Below are 6,559 nucleotides of genomic sequence, written 5' to 3' on the forward strand. Positions count from 1 at the left end.
ATCTTTAGCCGCAACAGCACTGGGGATCTCTGCTTTCCCAGAGACTCAGCATGTCACGGTGCTCGTTCTCGGCAGAAACTTTTTCTGAAAAGGCAAACGTCTGGCTCCTTCTCCCACAAGGAAGGTGCCAGCCCTGAAAGCTCTTGCTGGTCTTCACTATCCCTCTGCAGCCTATCTTTAGCCGCAACAGCACTGGGGATCTCTGCTTTCGCAGAGACTCAGCATGTCACGGTGCTCGTTCTCGGCAGAAACTTTTTCTGAAAAGGCAAACGTCTGGCTCCTTCTCCCACAAGGAAGGTGCCAGCCCTGAAAGATCTTGCTGGTCTTCACCGTCCCCCTGCAGCCTATCCACAGGCACAACAGCACTGGGGATCTCTGCTTTCCCAGAGACTCAGCATCTCATGGTGCTCGCTCTCGGCAGAAACTTTTTCTGAAAAGGCAAACGTCTGGCTCCTTCTCCCACAAGGAAGGTGCCTGCCCTGAAAGCTCTTGCTGGTCTTCACTATCCCTCTGCAGCCTATCTTTAGCCGCAACAGCACTGGGGATCTCTGCTTTCCCAGAGACTCAGCATCTCATGGTGCTCGTTCTCGGCAGAAACGTTTTCTGAAAAGGCAAACGTCTGGCTCCTTCTCCCACAAGGAAGGTGCCAGCCCTGAAAGATCTTGCTGGTCTTCACCGTCCCCCTGCAGCCTATCCACAGGCACAACAGCACTGGGGATCTCTGCTTTCCCAGAGACTCAGCATCTCATGGTGCTCGCTCTCGGCAGAGCCTTTTTCTGAAAAGGCAAACGTCTGGCTCCTTCTCCCACAAGGAAGGTGCCAGCCCTGAAAGCTCTTGCTGGTCTTCACTATCCCTCTGCAGCCTATCTTTAGCCGCAACAGCACTGGGGATCTCTGCTTTCCCAGAGACTCAGCATGTCACGGTGCTCGTTCTCGGCAGAAACTTTTTCTGAAAAGGCAAACGTCTGGCTCCTTCTCCCACAAGGAAGGTGCCAGCCCTGAAAGATCTTGCTGGTCTTCACCATCCCCCTGCAGCCTATCCACAGGCACAACAGCACTGGGGATCTCTGCTTTCCCAGAGACTCAGCATCTCATGGTGCTCGCTCTCGGCAGAGCCTTTTTCTGAAAAGGCAAACGTCTGGCTCCTTCTCCCACAAGGAAGGTGCCAGCCCTGAAAGCTCTTGCAGGTCTTCACTATCGCTCTGCAGCCTATCTTTAGCCGCAACAGCACTGGGGATCTCTGCTTTCCCAGAGACTCAGCATGTCATGGTGCTCGTTCTCGGCAGAAACTTTTTCTCAAAAGGCAAACGTCTGGCTCCTTCTCCCACAAGGAAGGTGCCAGCCCTGAAAGATCTTGCTGGTCTTCACCGTCCCCCTGCAGCCTATCCACAGGCACAACAGCACTGGGGATCTCTGCTTTCCCAGAGACTCAGCATGTCACGGTGCTCGTTCTCGGCAGAAACTTTTTCTGAAAAGGCAAACATCTGGCTCCTTCTCCCACAAGGAAGGTGCCAGCCCTGAAAGCTCTTGCTGGTCTTCACCATCCCCCTGCAGCCTATCCACAGGCACAACAGCACTGGGGATCTCTGCTTTCCCAGAGACTCAGCATCTCATGGTGCTCGCTCTCGGCAGAGCCTTTTTCTGAAAAGGCAAACGTCTGGCTCCTTCTCCCACAAGGAAGGTGCCAGCCCTGAAAGCTCTTGCAGGTCTTCACTATCGCTCTGCAGCCTATCTTTAGCCGCAACAGCACTGGGGATCTCTGCTTTCCCAGAGACTCAGCATGTCATGGTGCTCGTTCTCGGCAGAAACTTTTTCTCAAAAGGCAAACGTCTGGCTCCTTCTCCCACAAGGAAGGTGCCAGCCCTGAAAGATCTTGCTGGTCTTCACCGTCCCCCTGCAGCCTATCCACAGGCACAACAGCACTGGGGATCTCTGCTTTCCCAGAGACTCAGCATGTCACGGTGCTCGTTCTCGGCAGAAACTTTTTCTGAAAAGGCAAACATCTGGCTCCTTCTCCCACAAGGAAGGTGCCAGCCCTGAAAGCTCTTGCTGGTCTTCACTATCCCTCTGCAGCCTATCTTTAGCCGCAACAGCACTGGGGATCTCTGCTTTCCCAGAGACTCAGCATCTCATGGTGCTCGTTCTCGGCAGAAACGTTTTCTCAAAAGGCAAACGTCTGGCTCCTTCTCCCACAAGGAAGGTGCCAGCCCTGAAAGCTCTTGCTGGTCTTCACTATCCCTCTGCAGCCTATCTTTAGCCGCAACAGCACTGGGGATCTCTGCTTTCCCAGAGACTCAGCATGTCACGGTGCTCGTTCTCGGCAGAAACTTTTTCTGAAAAGGCAAACGTCTGGCTCCTTCTCCCACAAGGAAGGTGCCAGCCCTGAAAGCTATTGCAGGTCTTCACTATCCCTCTGCAGCCTATCTTTAGCCGCAACAGCACTGGGGATCTCTGCTTTCCCAGAGACTCAGCATGTCACGGTGCTCGCTCTCGGCAGAGCCTTTTTCTGAAAAGGCAAACGTCTGGCTCCTTCTCCCACAAGGAAGGTGCCAGCCCTGAAAGCTCTTGCTGGTCTTCACTATCCCTCTGCAGCCTATCTTTAGCCGCAACAGCACTGGGGATCTCTGCTTTCCCAGAGACTCAGCATGTCACGGTGCTCGTTCTCGGCAGAAACTTTTTCTCAAAAGGCAAACGTCTGGCTCCTTCTCCCACAAGGAAGGTGCCAGCCCTGAAAGCTCTTGCTGGTCTTCACCGTCCCCCTGCAGCCTATCCACAGGCACAACAGCACTGGGGATCTCTGCTTTCCCAGAGACTCAGCATGTCACGGTGCTCGCTCTCTGCAGAGCCTTTTTCTGAAAAGGCAAACGTCTGGCTCCTTCTCCCACAAGGAAGGTGCCAGCCCTGAAAGCTCTTGCAGGTCTTCACTATCCCTCTGCAGCCTATCTTTAGCCGCAACAGCACTGGGGATCTCTGCTTTCCCAGAGACTCAGCATGTCACGGTGCTCGTTCTCGGCAGAAACTTTTTCTGAAAAGGCAAACGTCTGGCTCCTTCTCCCACAAGGAAGGTGCCAGCCCTGAAAGCTATTGCAGGTCTTCACTATCCCTCTGCAGCCTATCTTTAGCCGCAACAGCACTGGGGATCTCTGCTTTCCCAGAGACTCAGCATCTCATGATGCTCGCTCTCGGCAGAGCCTTTTTTTGAAAAGGCAAACGTCTGGCTCCTTCTCCCACAAGGAAGGTGCCAGCCCTGAAAGCTCTTGCTGGTCTTCACTATCCCTCTGCAGCCTATCTTTAGCCGCAACAGCACTGGGGATCTCTGCTTTCCCAGAGACTCAGCATGTCACGGTGCTCGTTCTCGGCAGAAACTTTTTCTCAAAAGGCAAACATCTGGCTCCTTCTCCCACAAGAAAGGTGCCAGCCCTGAAAGATCTTGCTGGTCTTCACCATCCCCCTGCAGCCTATCCACAGGCACAACAGCACTGGGGATCTCTGCTTTCCCAGAGACTCAGCATCTCATGGTGCTCGCTCTCGGCAGAGCCTTTTTCTGAAAAGGCAAACGTCTGGCTCCTTCTCCCACAAGGAAGGTGCCAGCCCTGAAAGCTCTTGCTGGTCTTCACTATCCCTCTGCAGCCTATCTTTAGCCGCAACAGCACTGGGGATCTCTGCTTTCGCAGAGACTCAGCATGTCACGGTGCTCGTTCTCGGCAGAAACTTTTTCTGAAAAGGCAAACGTCTGGCTCCTTCTCCCACAAGGAAGGTGCCAGCCCTGAAAGCTCTTGCTGGTCTTCACCGTCCCCCTGCAGCCTATCCACAGGCACAACAGCACTGGGGATCTCTGCTTTCCCAGAGACTCAGCATGTCACGGTGCTCGCTCTCGGCAGAGCCTTTTTCTGAAAAGGCAAACGTCTGGCTCCTTCTCCCACAAGGAAGGTGCCAGCCCTGAAAGCTCTTGCTGGTCTTCACAATCCCTCTGCAGCCTATCTTTAGCCACAACAGCACTGGGGATCTCTGCTTTCCCAGAGACTCAGCATGTCACGGTGCTCGTTCTCGGCAGAAACTTTTTCTGAAAAGGCAAACGTCTGGCTCCTTCTCCCACAAGGAAGGTGCCAGCCCTGAAAGATCTTGCTGGTCTTCACCGTCCCCCTGCAGCCTATCCACAGGCACAACAGCACTGGGGATCTCTGCTTTCCCAGAGACTCAGCATCTCATGGTGCTCGCTCTCGGCAGAAACTTTTTCTGAAAAGGCAAACGTCTGGCTCCTTCTCCCACAAGGAAGGTGCCAGCCCTGAAAGCTCTTGCTGGTCTTCACTATCCCTCTGCAGCCTATCTTTAGCCGCAACAGCACTGGGGATCTCTGCTTTCCCAGAGACTCAGCATCTCATGGTGCTCGTTCTCGGCAGAAACGTTTTCTGAAAAGGCAAACGTCTAGCTCCTTCTCCCACAAGGAAGGTGCCAGCCCTGAAAGATCTTGCTGGTCTTCACCGTCCCCCTGCAGCCTATCCACAGGCACAACAGCACTGGGGATCTCTGCTTTCCCAGAGACTCAGCATCTCATGGTGCTCGCTCTCGGCAGAGCCTTTTTCTGAAAAGGCAAACGTCTGGCTCCTTCTCCCACAAGGAAGGTGCCAGCCCTGAAAGCTCTTGCAGGTCTTCACTATCCCTCTGCAGCCTATCTTTAGCCGCAACAGCACTGGGGATCTCTGCTTTCCCAGAGACTCAGCATGTCACGGTGCTCGTTCTCGGCAGAAACTTTTTCTGAAAAGGCAAACGTCTGGCTCCTTCTCCCACAAGGAAGGTGCCAGCCCTGAAAGCTCTTGCTGGTCTTCACAGTCCCCCTGCAGCCTATCCACAGGCACAACAGCACTGGGGATCTCTGCTTTCGCAGAGACTCAGCATGTCACGGTGCTCGTTCTCGGCAGAAACTTTTTCTGAAAAGGCAAACGTCTGGCTCCTTCTCCCACAAGGAAGGTGCCAGCCCTGAAAGATCTTGCTGGTCTTCACCGTCCCCCTGCAGCCTATCCACAGGCACAACAGCACTGGGGATCTCTGCTTTCCCAGAGACTCAGCATCTCATGGTGCTCGCTCTCGGCAGAAACTTTTTCTGAAAAGGCAAACGTCTGGCTCCTTCTCCCACAAGGAAGGTGCCTGCCCTGAAAGCTCTTGCTGGTCTTCACTATCCCTCTGCAGCCTATCTTTAGCCGCAACAGCACTGGGGATCTCTGCTTTCGCAGAGACTCAGCATGTCACGGTGCTCGTTCTCGGCAGAAACGTTTTCTGAAAAGGCAAACGTCTGGCTCCTTCTCCCACAAGGAAGGTGCCAGCCCTGAAAGATCTTGCTGGTCTTCACCGTCCCCCTGCAGCCTATCCACAGGCACAACAGCACTGGGGATCTCTGCTTTCCCAGAGACTCAGCATCTCATGGTGCTCGCTCTCGGCAGAGCCTTTTTCTGAAAAGGCAAACGTCTGGCTCCTTCTCCCACAAGGAAGGTGCCAGCCCTGAAAGCTCTTGCTGGTCTTCACTATCCCTCTGCAGCCTATCTTTAGCCGCAACAGCACTGGGGATCTCTGCTTTCCCAGAGACTCAGCATGTCACGGTGCTCGTTCTCGGCAGAAACTTTTTCTGAAAAGGCAAACGTCTGGCTCCTTCTCCCACAAGGAAGGTGCCAGCCCTGAAAGATCTTGCTGGTCTTCACCATCCCCCTGCAGCCTATCCACAGGCACAACAGCACTGGGGATCTCTGCTTTCCCAGAGACTCAGCATCTCATGGTGCTCGCTCTCGGCAGAGCCTTTTTCTGAAAAGGCAAACGTCTGGCTCCTTCTCCCACAAGGAAGGTGCCAGCCCTGAAAGCTCTTGCAGGTCTTCACTATCGCTCTGCAGCCTATCTTTAGCCGCAACAGCACTGGGGATCTCTGCTTTCCCAGAGACTCAGCATGTCATGGTGCTCGTTCTCGGCAGAAACTTTTTCTCAAAAGGCAAACGTCTGGCTCCTTCTCCCACAAGGAAGGTGCCAGCCCTGAAAGATCTTGCTGGTCTTCACCGTCCCCCTGCAGCCTATCCACAGGCACAACAGCACTGGGGATCTCTGCTTTCCCAGAGACTCAGCATGTCACGGTGCTCGTTCTCGGCAGAAACTTTTTCTGAAAAGGCAAACATCTGGCTCCTTCTCCCACAAGGAAGGTGCCAGCCCTGAAAGCTCTTGCTGGTCTTCACCATCCCCCTGCAGCCTATCCACAGGCACAACAGCACTGGGGATCTCTGCTTTCCCAGAGACTCAGCATCTCATGGTGCTCGCTCTCGGCAGAGCCTTTTTCTCAAAAGGCAAACGTCTGGCTCCTTCTCCCACAAGGAAGGTGCCAGCCCTGAAAGCTCTTGCTGGTCTTCACTATCCCTCTGCAGCCTATCTTTAGCCGCAACAGCACTGGGGATCTCTGCTTTCCCAGAGACTCAGCATGTCACGGTGCTCGTTCTCGGCAGAAACTTTTTCTGAAAAGGCAAACGTCTGGCTCCTTCTCCCACAAGGAAGGTGCCAGCCCTGAAAGCTATTGCAGGTCTTCACT

This window comes from Accipiter gentilis, unplaced genomic scaffold (assembly GCF_929443795.1).
Source record: "Accipiter gentilis unplaced genomic scaffold, bAccGen1.1, whole genome shotgun sequence".
NCBI lineage: Eukaryota > Metazoa > Chordata > Aves > Accipitriformes > Accipitridae > Astur > Astur gentilis.